This window comes from Lampetra planeri, chromosome 69 (genome assembly GCF_965212315.1).
Source record: "Lampetra planeri chromosome 69, kcLamPlan1.2.h2, whole genome shotgun sequence".
Lineage (NCBI taxonomy): Eukaryota > Metazoa > Chordata > Hyperoartia > Petromyzontiformes > Petromyzontidae > Lampetra > Lampetra planeri.
In genome coordinates this window covers 3453088-3479267 of record NC_136174.1, presented here as the reverse complement: position 1 = coordinate 3479267, position 26180 = coordinate 3453088, and the positions used below count along the sequence as shown (strand labels likewise).

Genomic DNA, 26180 nt, shown 5'->3' with positions numbered 1-26180 from the left:
AGGCTTTCGCGACCAATATTATTCATAATCAACGTTTTTGGGTTAGATCGCGTTACTTATATATGCGTCGTAACCCTCCACCACCCGACACGGCCAATCAGCAAAAAAAGTGTCACGTTGACAAAAGAAAAATAGTTCACTGCTTTAGCCCACCGCTTCAACACACCGATGGGCTAAAGCAGTGAACTATTTGTCTTTTGTCAACGTGACACTTTTTTTGCTGATTGGCCGTGTCGGGTGGTAGAGGGTTACGACGCATTTATAAGTAACGTGATCAAACCCAAAAACGTTGATTATGAACCGTTTTGAGACTTGGCTCATTGGGAAATCTGTCTGGTGTGGACCAATGAGTTTCAAAGACAATGCATATATTATCGGAGTACGTTTCCTTTTTTCATTCTGACCACAAGTATTGTGGTTAATGCAGACATGATTCCTTGTAAAAGGTTTCAGTTTGGTGTTTCAACATCTTAACAGCTGTTTTGTTGCCAGAAAAAATGGGAAAACCTATTCTCATATTTTGGTACTGGCAAAGGAGGTCCCATGACAGTAGTAGCTAGTTTTGCACAGAACTTCAACATTATCAAAATCAATTGAGTATATTTGTTGGCAGGCGTGTTCTGCTACTGCTGACAGTTGTATTTGGCGGGTTATAAATTAAGATATTTACGCGATCTAAAAAAATAAAAAATAAACTCTATTATGGATGATATTGGTCGCGACAGCCTACGTGTTATAGAGTCATGGAGTACTTTTGTAGTAAGATGCAGGAGGCTCGGACGACGTAGTTAGAGGCACACTTATTTATTAACACCAACTTATGTACAGAGACGGGGATACACAACACTTGAAGGGGTATCGGCCCCTTCACCCGTCTAACAGGGAGACCCAATGTCTAACCCGGCTAGCCTACGCCCAGGTCCTCCACTACGGAGCTAGGGGAGGCTATCTATCCCAGCCCTGGTCAAGCTGGGATCCCGGCACCCTGAGTCTCCAGACCGGCTCTTATAAGAACGTCAGTCTGGGCTCTCGGGGCCACGCCACCGGCTTTCCCTGGTCGGCCCTGACAAGGACAGCGAGCCAGGGGAGTTCCGGGGCCTACTCTAGCTGGTCTTCACTCTTCGCTGGTTTAAGCTAACACTCGACCCCGAGCCCTCCGGCTCACCACCTTTTATAGCAATCGGCCCCCGGGGGGGGGGCGCGGGGCGTGGGGGATGCAGGTGCGGACGTCGGTGTGAGCACCTTCTCCGTGTACGGCCATAACCACGCCCCTTGTGTTTGTTACCCATCCGTGCCCATACACCTTCACAATTACACCTCTACACTTTCCCCAATATTGTTCTGCTTGGTCGGATGGACACGAGTTCACCAAGAACAGCAGTGATGCAATTTCTAATCTAGCTGCAAATTAATCGACCACCAATGTAGGATTTATACATGCCGATGATGACCTGATCTTTGACAAAAATCATCGTGATCCAGTCGTTTCCAGTTTCTGTATGTCAATGTGATGAGTGCATGAACAATCAGTAATTCAACTTTGCACGTCAGGAGGCTGCGATCTGAATTACCCACGTCTTTGATAACAACGTTGGTGACAATTACAGCATCGGCGCATGTGAATATATGATCCAGCGTATTCCTGAGCCAAATGTCACCCCATTGACACACTGGGTCAAACTGTGACTGTCGATAATCTCTGTGAGATCACTGTTGATTTTAACACAAGAACCAGTAGGTCCAGTCCAGTTCAGGTCACCACGGATAAGATAGCAAGAGCCAAGTTACCCAAGTCTCGCAGGCCAGAACGCTCAGACAATGATTCTGACAGTGGTGAAGACGGCAGTTGATATATGACAGCAATTGTAAGCATTAGCTGATTGTTATTTTCACAAGCAGGATCTCAAATTACATCATTGTTATTGAGTCTCTCAGGACTTTCACGCAGATGTCTTTAGGGTGAATCAGTGCGATCCCAACACCATGTGGGGTGCCAGTGTAAGGCTTCCTGCGACGGTGCTGATGTGCAATACTGTATCCATTAGGTGTAGCCTCATGCTTAAGTATTTCCCCTGAATCGTCATATACCCAGGTTTCAGAAACAGCCAATTTGTACAGTCCGCAATCGTTGATCAAATCGTGGATATTATTGACTATCGAGCATGCATTGACCAATCAAAAGTTGAGGAATCCTGGTCCAGGGTTTTTCTCTATACACGGTATCAGCAGCAGCATGGAGATGAAGGCGCTTTTCCATAATCTTGTGGATGTAGGGCAGGAGAATAACTGAACATATTTGCAGCACAATCATGTGTGAGGCATTGCAACAAGTGACGAACATGGTCGTGTAGGAGTAAGCATTTTCAAAGCAGATCGTAGCATTTACGCAAACCTTATCCTATTACGTACACATGTTTAGTCATTCATCCTTGATGTGGGCTGCGTACTACTTATTCAGCACCACTTGGAAACAGAGGATGATGTATGGTCCTAACGTCAACAACCCTATCAGGTTAGCCCAGAAGAGAAGCAGTGCATCAGAACAAGTACAAACACCTTTTAGCGGCAGACATCATTGCGCCATAGTCAAATTCTTAGGGTAAATAAGTTTCTTGCTATTTATTTATTCTTTTTTTTATTTGCTAAAGTGGTGGAGTTTTGTTTTTGTATTTCTGTGTCAGGGACTTGGGAATTAATGTGCAGCATTGTGGGATGCAATTGCATTAATGACGCTATATATTATTAACTAATTATTATTATTACGCACTAAGAAGCGTGATGCCTAGGGATGGGCCTTTTGTTTCGCTGCCCGGGGGTCATTCTGTCTCTTTGTGTGTGGCACCCCCACACATTCCTTACACGACATGCAACATACACACAAATATATAATAAACATATCCACACCGGTGCCGTCTATACACGTCATTGTGCACAGGGGATTAAAAGACACAGATTAAGTTTACGTTAACTTTTATTATAATTATACGGATCATCCGATTGAGCTAGTTGGCTGGTTATGTTACAAGGGAGATCCGTAGTGTGCAAGCACAGCAGCAAAAAAAAAAACGAAATACAAAAACATCAATTTTGCAGAGAACGAGTCCTTAAGAAATATGCAAACTAACAGACGACTAATATACCATTCATAATCGAAACACACAATAATAAACAAAAACAATACACATATACGAGAGTAAAAGTTTCCAGAAAAAGCGAGTTACATGTTAAAGTAAGCTCTGTGGTTTGGCCTCATATAGAAATCAAAAAGAGTAGTACAGTAAGGGAACCAAGGTGCAGATGAGCGTCATGCGTTTTCCAGAAACGTGGAGCAGAAATGTGGAGGTAGTTTTCACCAAAACTTAAAAAGAACTAAGTAGTATCTTAGGTAGTTGGCGGATTTGTCTAAGAGCACCTTTTGAATGAAGACGATCCAGATGTGTTTTTTTTCTAGATATCCAGGGGTAAAAGATGTGAGTTAATGTACAGGTTTCAATGATGAGTTCTATAGGGGGGTCAAGGGCAAAACAAACAACGGAGTGATATAATTGAATGATACGACTTAAGGTAGATTCAGAAGCTTGCTTGAAGATGGTGTCACAATAGCCAAATATGGGCAGGATGTTCGCTTAAACTATATTCAGACAGAGTCGAGGTGGAACACAGCATTTGTTTCTCTCTAGGAATGCAATGTGTATACACACATATATATATTGGTGGTCATGTGGTCAATGTGGGTCTTGAAAGACCTCTTCGAGTCCAGGATAATGCCTAGATATGTAAAGTTGTCAAACTGCTCAACAAGATGTGAGTGCAAAAGCAAAATATGCACAGGTGATATATCAAAACTTTAGTATTTTTAGTTGTTAAGGACTAGTTTTAGGGCAGAAATAATAAAATAATGAAAATAAAACATAATAAAATAATTCTCCCGACGTTATTATGTTTTATTTTTATTATTTTATTATTTCCATTCTACGTGACTTTACCGAAAGAACCAAGAAGATGAATCCCTACAGTCACGAAAGCTTTAAATCGAAATAGTTTTAGGGCCTTAAGTTGAAGATGGTCAAAGTCCTCTTGTAGATGCTGTTGTAACTCTTGCAAGGAATTTTCAGAGGTCATCTGTGCTGTCATTAGGCAACAAGGTTATTGTCAGAGTGCAGGTTGGAGATGCCTAGATTGTTGACCTGCAGAGAAAACACGATCGGGCCAAGGACATAATCCTGAGGAGCTCCTTTCATAATGGGGTTTTGAAAGATGATATATTATTGAAGGAGAAAATTTGAAAATGTTGAGATAAGTACATTGCATAATTCGAAAAATTTAGGCATTCTAGCCTTTGCAACATCATAGCATGATCCACAGTGTGAAATTCTTTAGACAGGTCGAGGAGTAGGATGGCGCAATGAGGACGAGATTCAAAACTTTTGGAGATAAAGTGAAGAGTATCGAAGACTGCAGAGGCTGTGCTGTATTTTACTCGAAAGCCACATTGCTTTTGATGGAATGATCTGAAATGTCTGATTTTAAGATCTTCCCAAAGATCTAGATATAGATAAAGCGACAATTGTTAGGGTCATCTCTCGTGCCACCTTCATGACAAGGGCACACGAAAGAAGTTTTCCATTCAGGAGGGATGGATGGCTCTAGCTGTACGTGTGCAAACTATTGAAAATGGTAATGTAGGTGTGAACTATCCACCGTGGACAAATCGTTACTGACAGTCCCTTCAAGAAAACATATTTGTAACAAACTATAAACTAATAAACTATTTTTATTTTAGCAGTTGAGGCCCACTGAGCTACAGTGAGGGAAAAAAGTATTTGATTCCCTGCTGATTTTGTACGTTTGCCCACTGACAAAGAAATGATCAGCCTATCATTTTAATGGTAGGTTTATTTGAACAGGGAGAGACAGAATAACAACAACAAAATCCAGAAAAACGCATGTCAAAAATGTAATAAATTGATTTGCATTTTAATGAGGGAAATACGTATTTTACCCCTCTGCAAAACATGACTTAGTACTTGGTGGCAAAACCCTTTTTGGCAATCACAGAGGTCAGACGTTTCTTGTAGTTGGCCACCAGGTTTGCACACATCTCAGGAGGGATTTTATCCCACTCCTTTTTGCAGATCTTCTCCAAGTCATTAAGGTTTCGAGGCTGACGTTTGGCAACTCGAACCTTCTGCTCCCTCCACAGATTTTTTATGGGATTAAGGTCTGGAGACTGGCTAGGCCACTCCAGAACCTTAATGTGCTTCTTCTTGAGCCACTCCTTTGTTGCCTTGGCCGTGTGTTTTGGGTCATTGTCATGCTGGAATACCAATCCACGACCCATTTTCAATGCCCTGGCTGAGGGAAGGAGGTTCTCACCCCAGATTTGACGATACATGGCCCCGTCCATCATCCATTTGATGCGGTAAAGTTGTCCTGTCCCCTTAGAAGAAAAACACCCCCAAAGCATAATGTTTCTACCTCCATATTTGATGGTGGGTATGGTGTTCTTGGGGTCATAGGCAGCATTCCTCCTCCTCCAAACACGGCGAGTTGAGTTGATGCCAAAGAGCTCCATTTTGTTCTCATCTGACCACAACACTTTCACCCATTTGTCCTCTGAATCATTCATATGTTCATTGGCAAACTTCAGACGGGCATGTATATGTGCTTTCTTGAGCAGGGGGACCTTGCGGGCGCTGCAGGATTTCAGACCTTCACGGCGTAGTGTGTTACCAACTGTTTTCTTGGCGACTATGGTCCCAGCTGCCTTGAGATCATTGACAAGATCTTCCCGTGTAGTTCTGGGCTGATTCCTCACAGTTCTCATGATCTTTGCAACTCCACGAGGTGAGATCTTGCATGGAGCCCCAGGCCGAAGGAGATTGACAGTTCTTTTGTGTTTCTTCCATTTGCGAATAATCGCACCAACTGTTGTCACCTTCTCACCAAGCTGCTTGGCGATGGTCTTGTAGCCCATTCCAGCCTTGTGCAGGTCTACAATATTGTCCCTGACATCCTTGGAGAGCTCTTTGGTCTTGGCCATGGTGGAGAGTTTGGAATATGATTGATTGCTTGCTTCTGTGAACAGGTGTCTTTTATACAGGTAACAAGCTGAGATTAGGAGCACTCCCTTTAAGAGTGTGCTCCTAATCTCAGCTCTTTACCTGTATAAAATACACCTGGGAGCCAGAAATCTTTCTGATTGAGAGGAGGTCAAATACTTATTTCCCTCATTAAAATGCAAATCAATTTATAACATTTTTGACATACGTTTTTCTGGATTTTTTTGTTGTTATTCTGTCTCTCACTGTTCAAATAAACCGACCGTTAAAATTATAGACTGATCATTTCTTTGTCAGTGGGCAAACGTACAAAATCAGCAGGGTATCACATACTTTTTTTCCCTCACTATATATAGCTCTCTTTCAGAAGCGACCTGGCTGCAAATGATTCCTCAACGAAGTTGCTTATCAAGTTGAAATGTTAGTGATGAATGTAAAGGAAAAAAACGGAGGACCCGGAGAAATTTGCTGCCAAATGTACAGACGTCAGGGTCACATTTCTGCATACCAGGCGAGGGAGTTAACATCTTGTCACTGCAGCGACCCAAACAAGTTGCCTGAGTGTGTAATAGTGACAAAAAAAATTCATAGTAACCCACTCTTGTCAGAGATATTTGATATCTTGGTAGCAAAATTGAATTAGCTATGTGTAAACAATACATTCTATGCACATAAACTACTTCAATGGGTTCTTATTCCGTGTGCACGCTGTATCAACATTCAGCAGCTATAGAGCTCAGTGGCTTCTCATGTTACTGACTGTTGTTGATGCCTCAAGCTATCTTTGTAACTTTTCACAGCAGCCCTGGCCAGTCCCACTGCTTGGTATGAGCTGTCCGTGTTTATGTGGGTAGTGATAGTGTAGCGGTTATTGTGCTGAGCTACGAACCTGGTGACCGGCATTCGATTCCCACTCATGGCCAACACCAACTGGAGTCAGGGTCTGGATCGTACCCACCGCCTCCTGCATTCTGGGCGACGGAGATAACATCTCGGTCAACACCAGTGACACTGAAAAAGTCCTGAACCTCCCCTACGTCAACTCAGATCCAAATGAGTACCTGGTGTGGTGTGTAAACATCGCCACTGGAAATGCAAAGGCGACCGGGGGTGGTGCTTGCAACCCACGCCTTCGTGTGCACTGCCAGCTTTCATAGGGTTCGAAACTCAATCGGAGAGCAGGCCAGTTTTGATTCAAATGGCCCTCCCGCGGGGCACGTGGTTGAAAATCATGGTAATGCGGTACTATTTTGCCAAACATCAGCTACATAAAAACGGGTGCAAAAAGCACGTCTAAAACCCACGCAATCTCACAACACATGAATGAATACAATGATATATACAGCTACTCAGTGCTGCGGCCGCTTGCTTCCTGGTGCCTGACACCTCTTTGTTTAGACCACTGCATCGATGTTCGGAACAAATAACTGGGCTGTTACTAGCTTTATTTGGTGTGCGCCGATAAAGCATGTTGGCTTTCAATTAACCTCCACAAAGAAATACGAATTCCTCCACTTTTCTTGGACTGATATCACAAGTAAAAAAAACATGTATTTTCCCATGCAATTCGTATTTAGAATTTGAAACGGAAATTGAAACGAGGGCCATTTCTGCTGGAGTGATGAGGGTAGTCGAATCGGTAGGGGTTGCGTGTTTAGAAACACGGTAAGTAAATTCCTCGGGTTTCTAGGGACACAGCTGTGGTGGCGCAGAGTGTCCGGTGTACTTCTCGGATGTCTATGGAGTGGGGATGGATGCATAGGTGAGGGCCTCGAGAGGGGTTTGGTAAAAAAATTAATAATTAAAAAACGTCCAGGCCAGCGGTTTGTCTGTTTTATTCCGAAATTAAACGAGACTCCAACGTGCTATCTCGCTATGTGGCCCCTGTGTGGTCAGCGTTAGGCTTCTTAGAGGGATGAGTGGCTCTCAGCCAAACGAGATTGAGCAATAACAGGTCTGTGATACACTTAGATGTACGGGGTCGCACACGCACTACACTAAATTGATCACGACATGTCCACCCTTCGGCGGCGGGTATTGGGTTCCCATTGAAACTAATTTGCAATAGGGATTGAGAATTGGAACCGTTCCCCGTGAACACAAAATTCCCAGTAAGCACCAGGCATGAGCTTGCGTTGATTAAGTCCATGCCCTTCCGTTGCTATGAGTGCCTTCAGTCTCCATGCGGCCAGGCAGAGGGGCAAGGGAGGGAATGCATTCATCTGGCGAGTGAGATTGTCCAAACCCTGAAGTGAACACCGCCGATTGCCTGCAGTCTGTGTCTAAGGCCTTGTCAGCATGGGCGGCCTGCCTGGCACCAGTTCCTCCATGCAGCATGGTGTGTTCGGGCGAAAAATGGAGGAAAATGAGCGAGGCACGGACGACTCTTGGCGGTGGATCACTCAGCTCGTGCGTCGATGAAGAATGCAGGCAGCTTCGAGAAGTAATGTGAATTGCAGGATACATTTGTAATAAAAGACTTGACCACGGATCTCTGGCTCAGTGTCCTTTATTTGGTCCGTACTGTATTACCCACACGGCTGTCTCCTCTTTGCTCAGTCCCCACAGTGCTGACTCCGATGTCTCTCCAGACTCCACCAGCAGCCCCTCTGTTGGCCTCTGTCGCTCCTGTAGCCCCCACAGCAGTTCCGCTGCTGTTACTCACTCTCAGCCCCCTTGGCTGTAATCGCTGCTGCTCTTCTCGCTCTTGCTTACTCCGCAGCGCTCTGACAGCCTCGTGCTGTCTCTCTCTCTTCGTCGCTCCTGCGACTCTCTGCAGCCACACCGCTGCCTCTAACACACAGCCTTCCTGGCTGTACTCTGGGGTTGGCCCCCGCTGGCCGGCGGTGCCTCCCTCCTCTCGTTCGCCCTCGTGGCCTCACCCTTTTCCATTCACAACCCGACTGACTTCTCTTTCCGGTTTACCCACTTAAGGACCCCAACCTTTCACCCACGTCACCTGGCTCCGCCTCCTCGTGACGTCACATCCGGAAGGTCGCTTTCGCCCGCATTACACCACCCTCCCCCATAGAAAAAACCCAGCCGACCTCGGCTGAACAATACCAAAGCGTAATGCGGTGAACCGACCTTCCCCCTTAAAGGACACTAAGCATGTAATATAACAACAAGAACAACAACAGCACAAAGCACAACAACGCACATCCGCATGTCGTACACGACAGCCACCCGGCCCCAGGGTAGTGGAGATGATGTAATTCCGGCCCGCTTAAGAAAACCCCAATAATTACCCAAATAACCGCGATGGACGCCCCAGTATTTACATTTTAACAACAATATTATTTACACGTGAAAACAACAACAGCAAAAAAATTTCTGCTCTTACCCACCAGCAGTCCTCCCTTGAGGACCAGCACAGACCTCAGACGTACACAGCATGTACCCACAGTCACTCTCAACAAACCAACAAAACCCCTAATCGCACACCCTCGCGTGGAGAGAGCCACGCTCCCCAGCAGTAACGTTTAATTCGCCGTAACCCTCACCGTGGTCGTCAACCCACGGCAACATCCATTTACCATACTCTCAGCTAGTGCCATTTCGGGGATGAGCAGCACTCGGCCATGCTCCTCCCTTACTATCCCATCAGCGATGGACACACACCAGCCTTGCCAAAAATAATGACGTTGCAACGTCAACAAAGTCTTCTGCACCCCTAAATGCAATAGTGTGTCACAATGGAGAGTTCTAATCAACTCGAATCGCAAGGACGTTGGTAGCACCACACGCCAGCTTTCCTGGAACCCTTCTCGCCACATAAGCAGACCATCTCGGAGAGCGGTTCGCGGCCCCACAGCCGTACTCGGACTCCCATTGTCCCTCATAGACCGCTTCCGCATGGACAACAACAACTCATCCATCATTTGTTCCCGAATCCAGACAGACCGCGGCAGATTCAAAACCCCGTCAGTCGGTCCCGGTTCCATCGGAGTATCCGACTTCTCGACGGCCAACGTAAGCGGCTGAGGGGGGTTTAGAATCGGCGAACACCTATGCGTCCCCGACGCACCTTTACAAGGGGCGCGCCCTGGTAATCTGGAAAGTGCGTCAGCGTTCGCATGGCGCACTCCCTTCCGATGTTGAATTTGGAAGGAAAATGCCTGTAGCGTGTCCAACCAACGTGCCCACTGTCCCGATGGCTGGTCCATTTTAAGTGCATATTGCAAGGCCGCATGATCCGTACGCACAATAAAAGAACGACCGTAAAGGTACGGTCGAAATTGCCGTAGGAAAAACCAACCGCCAAAAGTTCTCTACGAGTGACACAGTAGCGTGTTTCCGCAGGCGACAAGACTCGGCTACCATACGCCACGACGCGCTCTACGCCCCCTTTAGACTGTGATAATACCGCCCCATTACCTGTGTCACTCGCGTCCGTATCAAGAATGAAAGGGCGATCAAAATCGGGATAATCCAATGTCGGAGCCGTAGCCAATAGATCACGCAGACTCCGAAAGGCCGCCTCTTCCGGCTGTCCCCAAACAAATTTCCGTCCTTTACCCGTAAGGAGATGCAAGGGCCTCGCAATCGTCGCAAAACCCGGCACAAATCTTCGGTAATACGAGGCAAATCCCAAAAACCGCCGAACATCCCCCACGGTGGCCGGAGTCGGCCAATCCCGGACGCACGCCGTCTTTTCCGGATCCGTGGACACCCCCTCAGCACTCACAATGTGCCCCAGATAACGGACGGACCGTTGCAGTAGGTGGCATTTCTTTGGTTTAAATTTTAAATTCGCAGAGCGCATCCTCGTGAACACTGTCTCCAGCCGTGTTAAATGTTCCTCAAATGTGCGGCTGAAGACAATGATATCGTCCAAATATATAAGACACGTCTGCCACTGCAACCCCGTCAAACGAGCTCCATCAATCTTTGAAATGCGCTTCATAGCCAAGGGAAGATCAATCCCTCGGCAAGGCCAGATATCAACGACCCCCCCCACGGGGTAATGTTCTCTTATAGAGACAATAACGCCCTAACCCAAAACCCGTGAGCCCCCGGCACACCAGGTTCAGTCTGCCACCGCACAACTGAACCATGACTCCCCGAGCCATATGAGCACACGGCCCATTAGTTTAAGACATACCACGGAGGTTTCGCCTCCGGGCTGTCAGGTCAGCCATCAGCCATAGGCCGACGTGACCACCACTCGTGCATCACCCAATCAACAATGGCAGGCATAACAGATGGAATATTTGCCCCACCGAGGTTTTTCCCGCGCGCTCAAAATGGCGGCCCCCTTCGCCCAGCGCGTTCGCGCAATATCTCGCGCGCACTCAAAATGGCGGCCCTTTCCGCAAAGCGCATCGACGCCATACCCTGCGTGTGCGCAAAATGGCGGCCCAACGTGCGAACACGTGGCCAGTTTTCTCCATTCGTGCACCCCAGCTTCCCTTTGCTGGGGGTCACAAATTGCATCCCCCGTCTTATTGTAACAATCCCAACAACGATAGACGCACAGCCCCAGCTTGCTGCGCGCAGCAGTCATATCGGGGAATTTTTAACCAATATTTTACCAACCACATTGGTTACACAACCCAACTCGCAAAGCAACTCGTGGCTGCATGCGACCAACCGAATACGCGACGCAACTTGGCGCCAATTCACGGTCCCATTAGCATTAACCTTTGAGACACCCACAGCGGCGTCATCACGCACCCTCAAAGCGCGCTCTCTCTCTCACAAAGCGCCGTTACCCATAATATACACAAAATCGCGTGTACATAACATCCATACGACCAAATAATAGGGTCCCCCTCGAATTTGTTACCAATTTCCAAACAGGTACGCACAATTAATAACATCCCAACCCCAATAGTCAATCAATGCATCGCACCCCATAACCGTACAGAACGGTGTAACAGCACATACAGTCAGCATATCGCGATCACACGCGCACATTTAAGCACAATAGCAAGCCGATCTGCAGGTAACCAACACACCATTAATCCAGTCGTAACATTGCAGCAACAACACAAATATTCTCTCTCTTGCAACAACCACATCGCACATAGCACCTCGCAGCACAATACACCAAAAAATATATATATATTTTTCAATTAAGCCCATCGCACAAGGTAACCCACGAGATGATACAGCGCAAGATACCCGACGCTCCCGAGTTAATAATTAACTTCGCCATCAATATAACAACTCCACACCGCAGCGCACACACACAATTTAACACTCAGCAAGCACAGCATACTCTCCGTCCATTCTCAACACACGTACACACTTTAATTGACACCGAGCAACAAGCAGATAGCGCGTTCATCGTTATTACACACACATACCCACAGTCCGAACCGCGCTCCGCACAATCGAGTCATGAGAGAAAACAAAATCGCCCCCCCCCGGCCCTCGAAAGATGGGTGAGGTGTGTGTAAAGGCCGGGTGCGTATCGTTACGACCCGCCCGGGGCTGCAGCAAGAAGAGGACGGCAGGGCGGCAACTTGAGTCGTCTCGCAGAACTCGTTCGGCGACTTGACTGCTCCGTTGTCACGCACCCGAGCCAGGACGGGAGAGCTCCCGCCCCAGCAGCTGTAGCGTCGTCGTCCTCTCCTCGCAGCTCCCCCTCGCAAAACAGCAGCTCACAGCAGGCTGCTCTCCCCACGGCACCTCCAGATGGCAGCGCAAGGCTGCCTCTCCGCCGCGATGTTGAAGATGGCGGCGTCTCCCCGCCGCGGTGAAGACAAGATGGCGGCTTCCCGCCGTTTCTCCCCTGCCACGCCCAAGATGGCGTCTTCGTGCCGCGTGGCAGATGGCGCTGGCAGCGCAGGCAAGGCGTCGGCCTGCAGACCACCATCGGCTCTCCCCACTGCCGTCGTCGGCGTGGTGAGCTCACACGGTTTCGCCAGCACGATTTTCCAGGTCTCCAGCTGCGCCATCTGTCTCAATCGTAAGTCGGATGATGTAGCAGATGATGGCACAGGAATATTCTTTCTTCCGAGCCGTCTTGACAAGCCGTTTCACTTCTGACACCAGTGTAATAAAAGACTTGACCACGGATCTCTGGCTCAGTGTCCTTTATTTGGTCCGTACTGTATTACCCACACGGCTGTCTCCTCTTTGCTCAGTCCCCACAGTGCTGACTCCGATGTCTCTCCAGACTCCACCAGCAGCCCCTCTGTTGGCCTCTGTCGCTCCTGTAGCCCCCACAGCAGTTCCGCTGCTGTTACTCACTCTCAGCCCCCTTGGCTGTAATCGCTGCTGCTCTTCTCGCTCTTGCTTACTCCGCAGCGCTCTGACAGCCTCGTGCTGTCTCCACACACACACCGCTGCAGCTCCTCTCTCTCTCTTGCTCTCTCCGCAGCTCTGACAGCCTCGTGCTGTCTCTCTCTTCGTCGCTCCTGCGACTCTCTGCAGCCACACCGCTGCCTCTGACACACAGCCTTCCTGGCTGTCCGTGCCCCCCTCCTCTCGTTCGCCCGCGTGGCCCCACTCTTTTCCATTCACACCCCGACTCACTTCTCTTTCCGGTTTACCCACTTAAGGACCCCAACCTTTCACCCACGTCACCTGGCTCCGCCTCCCCGTGACGTCACATCCGGAAGGTCGCTTACGCCCGCATTACACCACCCTCCCTCGTAGAAAAAACCCAGCCGACCTCGGCTGAAAAATACCAAAGCGTAATGCGGTGAACCGACCTTCCGCGCTAAAGGACACCAAGCATGCAATATAACAACAGAACAATAACAACAAGTAACATCAACGGACGTACAGAAAGCATGCAATAAATACAAGGGTAAGAACAAGAACAACAACACAACATACAATCAACGAAACGTAAGTGATTTAGAGCGTGTGCGGGTCGCCGGACCGTCCCGGACGGTCGGCGGCCCGCTCGCAGAACGGGAACGCGATGGAACTCGATGAATGACAGGGGGTAATTCTCCTGTTGCGGTTGGAAGTCCACCAACGTCCCGTGTTCCTGAAGAATCAGTCTTGGCCGTGTCCTTCGAATGTGCCTGCGGCGGGGTCAGAAGGGCTGCAGGGCTCGAAGGTCTCGCAGAGCTGGCAGGCGCCCTCCGAGCAGGGAACCTCGTCCCCCTCGGTGTCACGGCCGACCTGTCTGGAACAGGTACGACAGGCGCTCTAGCAAGATCAGTGGACGCAGGCAGGGGAGAGTCGGCGGCAACAGACCCCGGCAAGGCAACATTGGGAGATGACGCATCACGTAGGGGAGCAACATATGGTTTCAACCGCGACGTATGAACAAACCATCAGCGAGAACCAATCTGAACGCGCGCCGACTGTGGATTGGGAACCTCAATGAGGCGCACAGGACCATGCCAAGGTTTGTGCAATTTAGGAGAGGTCCCCGGCCGCACCTGCGGGCAATGGAGCCAGGCCAGGTCTCCAACCTTCCAGGGGCACTCCCCCTCGGACCGCCGAGCATACCGCTCGTTCCGGGCCTGGGCTTTGGCCGTAGCTACGCGGGCATTTTCCCGCGCCTCCGTGACCCGGCGAACCGTGTCCTGAATGTATTCAGGAAGTGGTTTACGAGGTCCCTTCACCCCAGTACCCAATTGCACATCCACCGGAGGCACGTTTTCCCGACCATACATAAGGTAAAACGGCGAATACCCTGTAGCCGCATGAGGCGTCATCCTGTACGCCGAAAGCACTCCGGGGATGTGCAGATCCCAATCTGATTGCTGTTCACTCACAGTATGGCAAAGCATGGCAGACAATGTCCTGTTCAGCCGCTCGACCATACCATCCGTCTGCGGATGGTATGGGGATGTCCGTATTTTCTTAGTCCCAAGGCCCGCGCACACTTCCGCCAATAATTTAGAAGAGAAATTTCGGCCCTGGTCCGTGAGGAGTCTCTCAGGCGCCCCCTTATCCATAATGTACCCAAAGAAAAAGGCGTCGGTGATGGCTGCGGCCGACTGATCGGGCAACGGCCAGGCCATCGGCCAACGGGAGAGATACTCAACCCCTACCAGCAAATATTTATTTCCCCTCGCCGATGGTGGGAAGGGTCCCAATATGTCCAGTGCCACCAATTCATTGACTCGAGACACCTGAATCGACTGGAGAGGCGGCACGTAAGGATGTTTAGGCGGCTTACGTCGGGCGCACTCAGGGCACGCGCGCACGTGCCCTACGACATCTGTCGCCATGCCGTGCCAAAAATAATGACGTTGCAACGTCAACAAAGTCTTCTGCACCCCTAAATGTAAGAGTGTCTCACAATGGAGAGTCCTAATCAACTCGAATCGCAAGGACGTCGGTACCACCACACGCCAGCTTTCCTGGACCCCTTCTCGCCACATAAGCAGACCATCTCGGAGAGCGGTTCGCGGCCCCACAGCCGAACTCGGACTCCCATTGTCCCTCGTAGACCGCTTCCGCATGGACAACAACGACTCATCCATCATCTGTTCCCGAATCCAGACAGACCGCGGCAGATTCAAAACCCCGTCAGTCGGTCCCGGTTCCATCGGAGTATCCGACTTCTCGACGGCCAACGTAAGCGGCTGAGGGGGGTTCAGAATCGGCGAACACTTATGCGTCCCCGACTCACATTTGCAAGGGGCTCGCCGCGGTAATCTGGAAAGTGCGTCAGCGTTCGCATGGCGCACCCCCTTCCGATGTTGAATTTGGAAGGAAAATTCCTGTAGCATGTCCAACCAACGTGCCCACTGTCCGGATGGCTGGTCCATTTTAAGTGCATATTGCAAGGCCGCATGATCCGTTCGCACAACAAAGGAACGACCGTAAAGGTACGGTCGAAATTGCCGTAGGAAAAAAACAACCGCCAAAAGTTCTCTACGAGTGACACAGTAGCGAGTTTCCGCAGGAGACAAGACTCGGCTACCATACGCCACGACGCGCTCTACACCCCCTTTAGACTGTGATAACACCGCCCCAATACCTGTGTCACTCGCGTCCGTATCAAGAATGAATGGGCGATCAAAATCGGGATAATCCAATGTTGGGGCCGTTGCCAATAGATCACGCAGACTCCGAAAGGCCGCCTCTTCCGGCTGTCCCCAAACAAACTTCCGTCCTTTACCCGTAAGGAGATGCAAGGGCCTCGCAATCGTCGCAAACCCCGGCACAAATCTTCGATAATACGAGGCAAATCCCAAAAACCGCCGAACATCCCCCACGGTGGCCGGAGTCGGCCAATCCCGGATGCACGCCGTCTTTTCCGGATCCGTGGACACCCCCTCAGCACTCACAATGTGCCCCAGATAACGGACGGACCGTTGCAGTAGGTGGCATTTCTTTGGTTTAAATTTTAAATTCGCAGAGCGCATCCTCGTGAACACTGTCTCCAGCCGTGTTAAATGTTCCTCAAATGTGCGGCTGAAGACAATGATATCGTCCAAATATATAAGACACGTCTCCCACTGCAACCCCGTCAAAACGAGCTCCATCAATCTTTGAAATGTGGCAGGGGCCGCATTCAATCCCATCGGGAGGCAGTTAAATTGAAATAACCCCTGCGGCGTACGGAAAGCGGTTTTCTCCCGTGAGGACTCGTCAAGGGGGAGCTGCCAAAATCCCGAAGAGAGGTCCAGTGTGGAAAAGAACTTAGCCCCCGACAATGCGTCAAGGGAGTCGTCCATACGCGGCAGGGGGTACGCATCTGCCACCGATATCTTATTCAATTTCTGGAAATCAACACAAAATCGCAAATTGCCATCCTTTTTCTTAACCAAGACCACAGGAGCGCCCCATGGGCTGTTAGATGGCGATATGATGTCCGCAGCCAACATGCCTTCTACTGCCCCCCGAATGTGTTCTCGCTCCGCAGGACTCATCCGATGCGAATTTAATCGAATAGGGGCAGCGTCGCCCGTCTCAATGTGATGGGAAAGCAACGATGTGCGGCCCAGATCCAAATCATCGGAGCTGAACACATCCGAATACGTCAACAACAATTTACGCAGCGCATCACGTTGCTCCACGGACAGGGAAGAATTTTCGTCACATAAGTTAGCAATCCAACGATTATCCGAACCCCTCGGCTCGGAAACACCAGCGACCACTCCCCGGCTATGCGGACAATCGTGCGTCGCAAACGCCGTAGTGGCATGTGTCACAACCGTACCGGCCGGAACACGGATGTTTTCCACCCCCGCGTTAAGCACCTGTAAAAACGGTAATTGATCCGGCCGGACAATGGTCTGTGCCCCAACTAACGCCAATCCTGTTGTTATCGTGGCGGATGGCGACAACAAGACCCCTACTGCTCCCAGACGATTAGGCAGGGGCTTCCGATACCGCAAGGGTATAAGCATCTGTGAACCAGGTGGGATGTCCACAGATGCGACGGACAGCGCCTGCACCTGTACGGCCGAAGCAGGTCGCCCCCAGGGCGACGGCAGAAACGAGATTTGACGGCCACCCGGCAATTCAATACAATTCTCATTGATTTTGATCAAAATGGGCATTTTAGCCAAAAAATCGGTGCCTAATAAGCAAGGAACCGCCAAAAATCTTGATATTAACACAACACCCGAAGCTGACACATCCCCAATAGATATCTTAGCATCCACCTGGCCCACGATACCCATGCTACCCCCGTTCGCAGCGACGCACGACCCATAAACCGGGCGCACAGCCCCCGGCGGGATGCCCAACAGATGGAAAATGACATCCGATATAATAGTCGCAGACGCTCCGGAGTCGACCAAAATGCGCACGTCCACCCCTTGTATAGACCCCGGTACAGTGGACGAACCCGTAGCGGCCGCGACGACTCTCCGCGCCAATTTGCGCCACTGCGTGACCGAGTGACAAGGCCCCGTCGATGGCCTTTCTTTAACAACAACATTAGGATCGCGCAACGAAGGTGATGGGTGAGGTGCAAAGCCTTGCCGGGTGTCTGGTGCGTGCCGACATGCCTGTTTCGGAGGTTCTTTGGTCGGCTTGTCCGGTACTGAGGCCTCCTGCTGCGGCGGACCCGGGAAGCGGGCCCAGCAGTCCTTGGCGTAGTGGCCCCTACGCCCGCAGCGGAAGCAGTCGACATCGTTGCGCCGAAGCGCAGGCCTTGCATCCCGACGGCCCCGTTCCGGTAGCGTAGCGCGCGGCCCCGGCCCGCCGCGTCCCGACCATGGAGCGGAGGCGGCCGTCAGCTCCTGAGGCCCTCGCTCATCCGGCACGTAGACCGTCTCCGTAGGGTCCCACCCCAGCGCGCCTCCCTCTTTGACGGGCCCCCCCCGTCCACGCCGCCACTTGCTTCCAGCGACGGAGATTAAATTGCGCATCCAGACACTTTGCTGCCGCCCGGGAAGTGAGCTTCTCATGGCCACACACAGGCATGGGGATCCCCAGATCCCGAGACAGCTCCAGCATTTTACCTAATATGAGAGGCTCGAGCAGGTCCTGTGGCGTCTCAGGATAAGCTGCCATGGCCAGCTCCAGCACCGCACCTCTGAACGCCACGGGCGATTCCTCGGGTGCTCGTTGTCGTTGAGCGAATCGCCGATGCGCATCGTCAGGTGGCTCATAAGCGTCGGCCATTTCTTCAAAAACTCCGCATAAAGTCTTCTTCTTATCGGCCGTTATGGAACGGAAAAATCGAACAGATTCATCGTCCAGTAGAGTCGGCAACACTTCCAAGGCCTCAGCATCGGTCCATCTTGCTGAACGTACCGCCGCCAAGAATCGGCAGGCGAAAGCGAACCAATCGCCCCCGATGGAGAATTCCTTAACTGTGGTGAGGTGGCGACTCCGACTCCTCTTCACGCCTTCTTCCAATGTCGGTTGTTCTGGTGGCAGATTCAAAATGGCGTCGGCCCGCGGCGTGGCCAAGATGGCGGTTTGGCGCCGCGGGGCGCGCAAGATGGCGGCTTCTTGCCGCGTGGCTAATGGCGGCGGCAGGGCAGGCAACGTGGCGGCCCGTGGAGCACCTTCAGCTTCCTCTGTCGTCCTTGGCGTGACGAGTTGACATAGTTGCGCCAGGACGTCCTTGAGTGCCTCCAGTTGCACCGCCATCTGTTGCCATCTCTGATCAGCGTCCGATGATGTTGACGGCCCCGCCATCGCGCCGACATCTTCCACTCCCGTCCCCATGCTCGCTTCAGCAGAGCTCTCCTCCACCACCCCAGCAGGATCCATGGTTGGAGGGAAATCGTCGTCGTCGGACGATGAAGCTGATGCTGGCGGCGGAGTAATTTTCTTCCTCACTTGCTTCGACATGCCGTTTCACTTCTGGCACCAGTGTAATAAAAGACTTGACCACGATCTCTGGCTCAGTGTCCTTTATTTGGTCCGTACTGTATTACCCACACGGCTGTCTCCTCTTTGCTCAGTCCCCACAGTGCTGACTCCGATGTCTCTCCAGTCTCCACCAGCAGCCCCTCTGTTGGCCTCTGTCGCTCTTGTAGCCCCCACAGCAGCTCCGCTGCTGTTACTCTCTCCCAGCCCCCCCTGGCTCTCACCGCTGCAGCTCCTCTCTCTCTCTTGCTCTCTCCGCAGCTCTGACAGCCTCGTGCTGTCTCCACACACACACCGCTGCAGCTCCTCTCTCTCTCTTGCTCTCTCCGCAGCTCTGACAGCCTCGTGCTGTCTCTCTCTTCGTCGCTCCTGCGACTCTCTGCAGCCACACCGCTGCCTCTGACACAGCCTTCCTGGCTGTCCGTGCCCCCCTCCTCTCGTTCGCCCGCGTGGCTCCACTCTTTTCCATTCACACCCCGACTCACTTCTCTTTCCGGTTTACCCACTTAAGGACCCCAACCTTTCACCCACGTCACCTGGCTCCGCCTCCCCGTGACGTCACATCCGGAAGGTTGCTTACGCCCGCATTACATATATAAGCTGGGCGCCTTGACAAAGGAATTTGCATATCAAGTGGAATTTAGCATATTTATGGGAAACGCATCTGCCGTGTGCTGAGCTGCAAGTTGTCAATAATGAAGAAAGGTACGGCGGGCAAGCGGATATGAAGGCATTGTGGCAGAGGCAGGCGGTCTTGTATGTGACCCTACTGGCGATGGGTAGTCAGTTGAGAGCCATGCCCTATCACGTATCCGTTTACGAAAGTGTCCACAATAGACAGAGCCGATTGATCTGGCAGGGGCCAAGCCACAGGCCAAAGAGAAAAATATTCGACGCCCACGAGGAGAAATTTGTTCTTGCGAGGTGTAACAGGAAACAGACCAAACACTTCGAGGGCAACCAACTCATTGATGCGTGTGACAGAAATTGATTGTAAGGGCAGAATGTAACGTTGTCGGGGCAATTTTCTCCTGCCACGATCGGGGCATGTTCGGAGCGCACAAGTGACATCCGACATCATACCAGGCCAAAAATAATCCTTCTGCAGGGTGAGCAACGTCTTCTGGACACCCAGATGGAAAAGGTGCTCACTATGTAATGTATAAATCAACCCTGCATTGAGAGACTCCGGAGCAATCAGTCGAAGTCGGCCAGACATCTCGTTCTGCCACATCAACAGGCTCTCGTGAACCAGGAATCGACACTCCTTGACCGAATTCAAATCACCCGCGGTCGGCATGGGCGCTTGCCGCAAAGAAATGAAGGAGTCGTCCAATAATTGCTCGCGCAATCATACCGAGCGTGGAAGGCGCAATACGCAGTCGGCAGAAGGAACCCCTGTCTCGTCCAGAAGTGTCTCAACTGAGGACACGACCGATCGACGAGACACGTCATGAGGAGTACACCGGTTCGTACCGGAGCTGCAAGCACAGGGAGTCGCATGCAACAACCGCGACAATGCATTAGCATTGGCGTGACGGGCACCCAGGGTCACATGGTGTTACCCTGCGCGGCCAATCGGGCACCTACCTTTCGATTTTCAACTGATGCCCCGCCCTTACCTGGAACAATATCCTCCCGTGTGCCTTCAGTCATTGTTTACGCACCCGCCCTCCCCTACCTCCCCCCCGACCGGTTTGGTCAGGGTGGCCATCCCGCAGAATACACAATTTCAGTCGGTCCAGGAATTTCCCTCCCACCTCCTCTCATGCGCTGTTCGCTGGGTGTTTGCCCCGAGGCCCTATCCCCCGGTGCTGTGAGTGTTCTCATTGCGGTTTGCTCGGTGAGCCTCGTCGTGCCCATACAATTCTAAGCTAATTCACGGGGGCCGCAAAGCAATTCGGACTGGGGGGGGGGGGGGGGGTCGGCCAATCTCCTGCCACTGGGAAACCGTGGGACATCCCTGCTAGGGGCCCCTCGGGTAAAAACCCATGGTACCAGGTGACCCCCCACGAGACCCTACGTGGGTGCGTGTATGTGTTTAGTGGGGGTGTGCGTGCATTCGTGTGGCGGGGTGCGAGGGGATAGCAGCGCCGGCGGAGTTGCTCTGTTGCTGTGGCACCACAGGTGCTTTAGGGTGCACGGAGGTGCGACGTAATAAATAAATAAATAACCAGAAATAGCACTACATTGATAATTAAACTACTTTAAAGGCGATGGACGTGAAATCGGAATAGTGCTGGATCACCACGGGGCTTTTGGCGTGCTACCTGGGTGCTTTTTTTAAAACTAAATCCCACGGTTCGTGAGTCAAATCCCTCGCAATTGTCGACCACACAGACAGACAAAAAATGCCTTTTGTAGTTTAGATTTAGCTAACCTGTCCCCCTCGTTAGGATTCGCGAGAGGAGAGTGACAGCACTTATCATGATGTGGACATTTATTGAAGTAAATCAGAAATATTCAATAAATTGTTCAGCTCATGATTATTAATGAGGGGGGGGGGGGGTTGCCCCATGTGGAGTGACGTCACCCGCTAATGGTTATTGGGGAGGGGTTTGGCATGTAGAGTGACGTCACCTGCTCATGATTACTATTGAGGGAAGGGCCTCATGTGGAGTGACGTCACACATGGGACACACACGCACACATTCTTGGCTTATTATGTTAGTAACTAGCCTTTGCCCGTCCAAGGACGGGTGTATTTCAGTAAATCTGAAACTAGCAAGCGAAAAGCAGACTGCGACGTGATATTCATTGCATCAATTGGTGTGCAATTTGTAAGGCAGCGGTCACAGACTTATTTCATTTAAAGGTTATAATCCCTTGTTCATCATGACGTCCTTTTTACTTCTATGACGGAGATCGCGTGACGTGAGGGTTCTGCCTTTGTAGTGAGGGTTTGAAATTGACGCTGAGGAGGGGGGAGGAGGCGCCTCGCCCCCCCCCCCCATGTGGAGTGACGTCACCCGCGAATTATTCATGGGGGGGGGTGTTCATTTTGAAGACGTAACCTCTTCATGATTATTGAGGGGGGCAGTTCGATGTGGAGTGACGTCACCTGCTCATGATTATTAATGGAGGGGGGTGCTACATGTGGAGTGATGTCACCTTATCATTATTAAGGAGGGGGGGGTTCATGTGGAGGACGTCACCTGTTCATGATTATTAATGAGGGGGGCTGGCTAACGTGGAGTGACGTCACGCGCGGGACACAGACATTATTGGCTCATTATAGTAGTAAATGTGCAGGGAAAACAGGAGTACCTGGAGAAAAATCCACGCGACCACAGGGAGAGTCGGAGATACGCAAACTTCAAATATACAGCAGCAGGCGTCAGGTTCAGGATCGAACCCACGACCTCTTGTATACCAGCCCATGGAGACATCTCACCACCGAAGTACTGTACCCGAGCTCGATTCCCGACCACGGCCACCATCAGCGAATATCTGAACCGGTCATAAGCCTCCCCCTAGCTTTACTCATCCCCAATTAGTATGTGGAATGGTGTGTAAATCTCAACACTGGTAGGGAGACAAAGGCGGCCGGGCGTGGTCATCACACCCAGACCCTTCTGGCGCGGAAATCGATTGAAGCAACTGAATCGATTGAAGCAACTGAGTCGATTGAAGCAACAGAATCGAATCTCTACAATGGGTCAATGTTCGACGGCTTGTGCACCAGATCTTATTTATTCATGATGTACTTAGAAAAAAATCCGCAGATTACCTGTTGGATCTCCTCTCTGTTTCAAAGAACAAATTTGACCTAAGGTCTTCACTCATTTACCAGCTTCACATTCCCTATTGCCGTACAAATACTGGAGGAAGGGCCTTTGCTATTAATTCTAGATTTGAAGCTTTCGTGACTGCAAGGATTCATACTCTTAGGTTCTTTCGGTAAAGTCACGTAGGTAAAAATAATAATAAATGAAAATAACTAAAATGCACGGCAGCTAAAGTTTAAACTTGGTTAATTACATCCTTCTTCAGGTGGGGACTGCGAAGCGTAAGCACAACAGCTTAAGTGTGTCTAAGAGGTGGGTTTGACGAGGAGTTCAATCTTCTTTTTTTACATGGTTAATAACATCTTTCCAATGATTGCTCAATTTGTAACCATCATCACGGTTGAAGTTATGTCTATAAATCAAGTTTAAACTTTAGCTGTCGTGCATTTTACTGCTAAACAGCCAGTTTATATTTTCTCTCATAATCATATCCATATTGATTCTTATAAATTTACAGTCATATCCAGCCTGATACACCACCATCACTAAGGAAAAAGTCTGATTTACAACAGTGTTTCATTCCCATTCGCCATTCAGCATCCAGGCACCGCACATGCATTGTACAAGCACCGTACATGCTTTGTACAAGCACCGTACATGCAGTGTACAAGCACCGTACATGCAGTGTACAAGCACCGTACATGCAGTGTACAAGCACCGAAATGGTTATCTCCCCCACCCCCACTCATTGGCTCCTCCCTGCCCAGCACTCTATATAAAAACACGTGTCTTGAATAGCTTTCTTCACACGCTACAGTAATTTTACTGGAGCAGTACCACCTGATGACGGAGGCTTGTGTTGCTTCCGAAACGTCGTGATTTAAATTTCGATTTAAAGCTTTCGTGACTGCAGGGATTCCTCTTCTTGGTTTTACCGAAAGAACCAAGTCGTGATTTAATTTAGTTATTTCATTTATTATTATTTTATTTTACCGAAAGAACCTAAGAGCCTTTGCTATTGATGCCCCTAGGGTCTGGAATGCTATTGCCAATAAACTGCAAGTTGAATCACTACCTGTGAGATCTTCACTCAACTACTATAGAGGAGTTGTACACCCCTAGCTGTCACTGCTATTCAGTGGCCTAAAATAAAATGTTTCGCTCCGGATGATCGCTGCAAAGTATGATCTGTGTTTTGATTTAGTGTGCTGATCTTAAAGGTGCATTGAAAATGTTGATACTCCGACTGATGCTCCTGCTGTGGTGGAGTGACTCATACAGCCAGCTATGGCTGCAGGGTTTGGTAGTACATGTTGTTTACGTCGTTTATTGTGAAAAATTCGGTCACAGTTCCTATGATCACTGTTTCATTGCTTTTATGGCTTTATTTTTGGTGATTTCGAAAAGTTTTTTGGTTTGGCCATATTTGTTTGTTGTAGTACAGAGTTAGACTGATGGCCTAAATCTAAGTTGTCTTGTAGTTGTTTGTGTTTGACTTGCATCCCACTGGGATTCTTGCACACAGCGTTGGTGTACGGTGCTTTTTTCTGCAATATTTTGCTGTCTTTTCTTGGACGTTCTGTTTGCAAATAGTCACATAGTCACTTTAAGATTTTTCTTGTTCATGTTTTTTGTTTGTTGCGGTTGCACCCGATTCAAGAGCCGAATGGCTCACAGGGCTATACCAAATAAATGAAACTAGAAACTTGAAAACTTGAAGCAACTGACTCGATTCAAGCAACTGAGTCGATTGTAGCAACTGAATCGATTGAAACAACTGAATGGACTGAAGCAACGGAATCGATTCAAGGTAGCTGCAGACATTAAATAAAAAAGATGATTCTAACTCGTTGGTTCTTTCGGTAAAGTAATAATATATTTTATTTTATACCTACGTGACTTTACCGAAAAAACCAAAGAGTATGGATCCCTGCAGTCACGAAAACTTCAAATCTAGAAAGATGATTCGACCCTGGAGTCGCTAACATTGATTAATCTGTCACTGTATCCGGGTTGTGTCTGGGCTCTGCGATTGTCTTTTTTCGTCTGAAATATTCTGACGTTCAGCCCCGCTTTTTTAAATAAAGCCGCGAGGTTTCCCGCCTTCGACCTCGCATCTCCTGCGCGCGGGTCGTGGCGGCTCGCCGTGGGTTTCCTGCCTCAGAGATCACGGAGACCGAGGTACTAGGCCCAAGCCACGGTGTTTCCTAGATTCCCTGCTCGGGACCGTGGTGCCCGAGCCCGGTTGGGAACGCGATTAGAAAGCACAGCAGAGGTTAGTGTCGGTGACTATAATGTATAATGTGCATAGGCATCGTTGGTTTGAATGAGTATTGTAGCTAAATAATTGCGATTAAAATGTGCCATGGTCTATCCACTGCTGAGTGAGTGTGGGCAAAGTGAGTAGGTGAGCGAGTGCTTTGGTGAGTGAGTAAGTGGATGAGTGAGTGCTTGAGTGAGTGAATGAGATCGTAAGTGGATGAGTGAGTGCTTGGGTGAGTGAGTAAGTGGATGCGTGAGTGCTTGGGTGAGTGAGTGCTTGGGTGAGTGAGTGAGATGGTAAGTGGATGAGTGAGTGCTTGGGTGAGTGAGTGAGATGGTAAGTGGATGAGTGAGTGCTTGGGTGAGTGAGTGAGATGGTAAGTGGATGAGTGAGTGCTTGGGTGAGTGAGATCGTAAGTGGATGAGTGAGTGTTTGGGTGAGTGAGTGAAATCGTAAGTGGATAATTTGAGTGATATCGTGGAGTGGGTGAGTTGATTCATGGTGTGTGTTGGGTAAATTGAATGAGTGGGAGGGTGAGCATCTGCTTTTTGAATGATTGTGTCTGTGCCCAGCCTCCGCTTGTCCAAAGGAGCTTTTGCTGGCCGGATAAAAGTGGGGTGAACGGGCGCTGCACTGAAGGATGTGGAGTTGATTGGAATTGCCGGAGGGAAGAGGAGCGACGCTGACAACAACGAGGAAAGCGTCAGGTGGATAAAACGCAGAAACTTTGCACAGTAGGGAGCACAGGTGGTGCATCTGCCAGTCATCCCACACCGTCAACCCGTGGCACCTGGGTCTGTTATATACAGTATGTGTGTGTGTGTACTGTGAGTAGTGTGCTGTGTGTGTTAGCACCGTGGTGAACAGTGGTTGTATGTGTGTGTGTGTACTGTGAGTAGTGTGCTGTGTGTGTTAGCATCGTGCATACCA

General features: G+C 49.8%; 1 protein-coding gene and 1 pseudogene across 6 annotated transcripts in view; both read left to right on the top strand.

The window, feature by feature from the left end:
• The first annotated feature begins 8444 nt into the window (after positions 1-8444).
• LOC144737481 (5.8S ribosomal RNA) lies at positions 8445-8570 on the top strand (annotated as a pseudogene).
• A 16183-nt stretch (positions 8571-24753) lies between these two features.
• Positions 24754-26180, top strand: part of LOC144737442 (uncharacterized) — a 38468-nt gene continuing 37041 nt past the window's right edge. For 2 of the 6 annotated variants that reach the window (XR_013588981.1, XM_078620145.1), the window contains exons 1-2: positions 24807-25168; positions 25823-25957. The gene's annotated coding sequence lies outside the window, so the exon portion shown is untranslated. Of the gene's footprint in view, positions 25263-25822; positions 25958-26180 lie in introns of all 6 variants that reach the window. The other 4 variants (XR_013588980.1, XM_078620146.1, XM_078620147.1 and 1 more) reach the window with 3 other exon arrangements.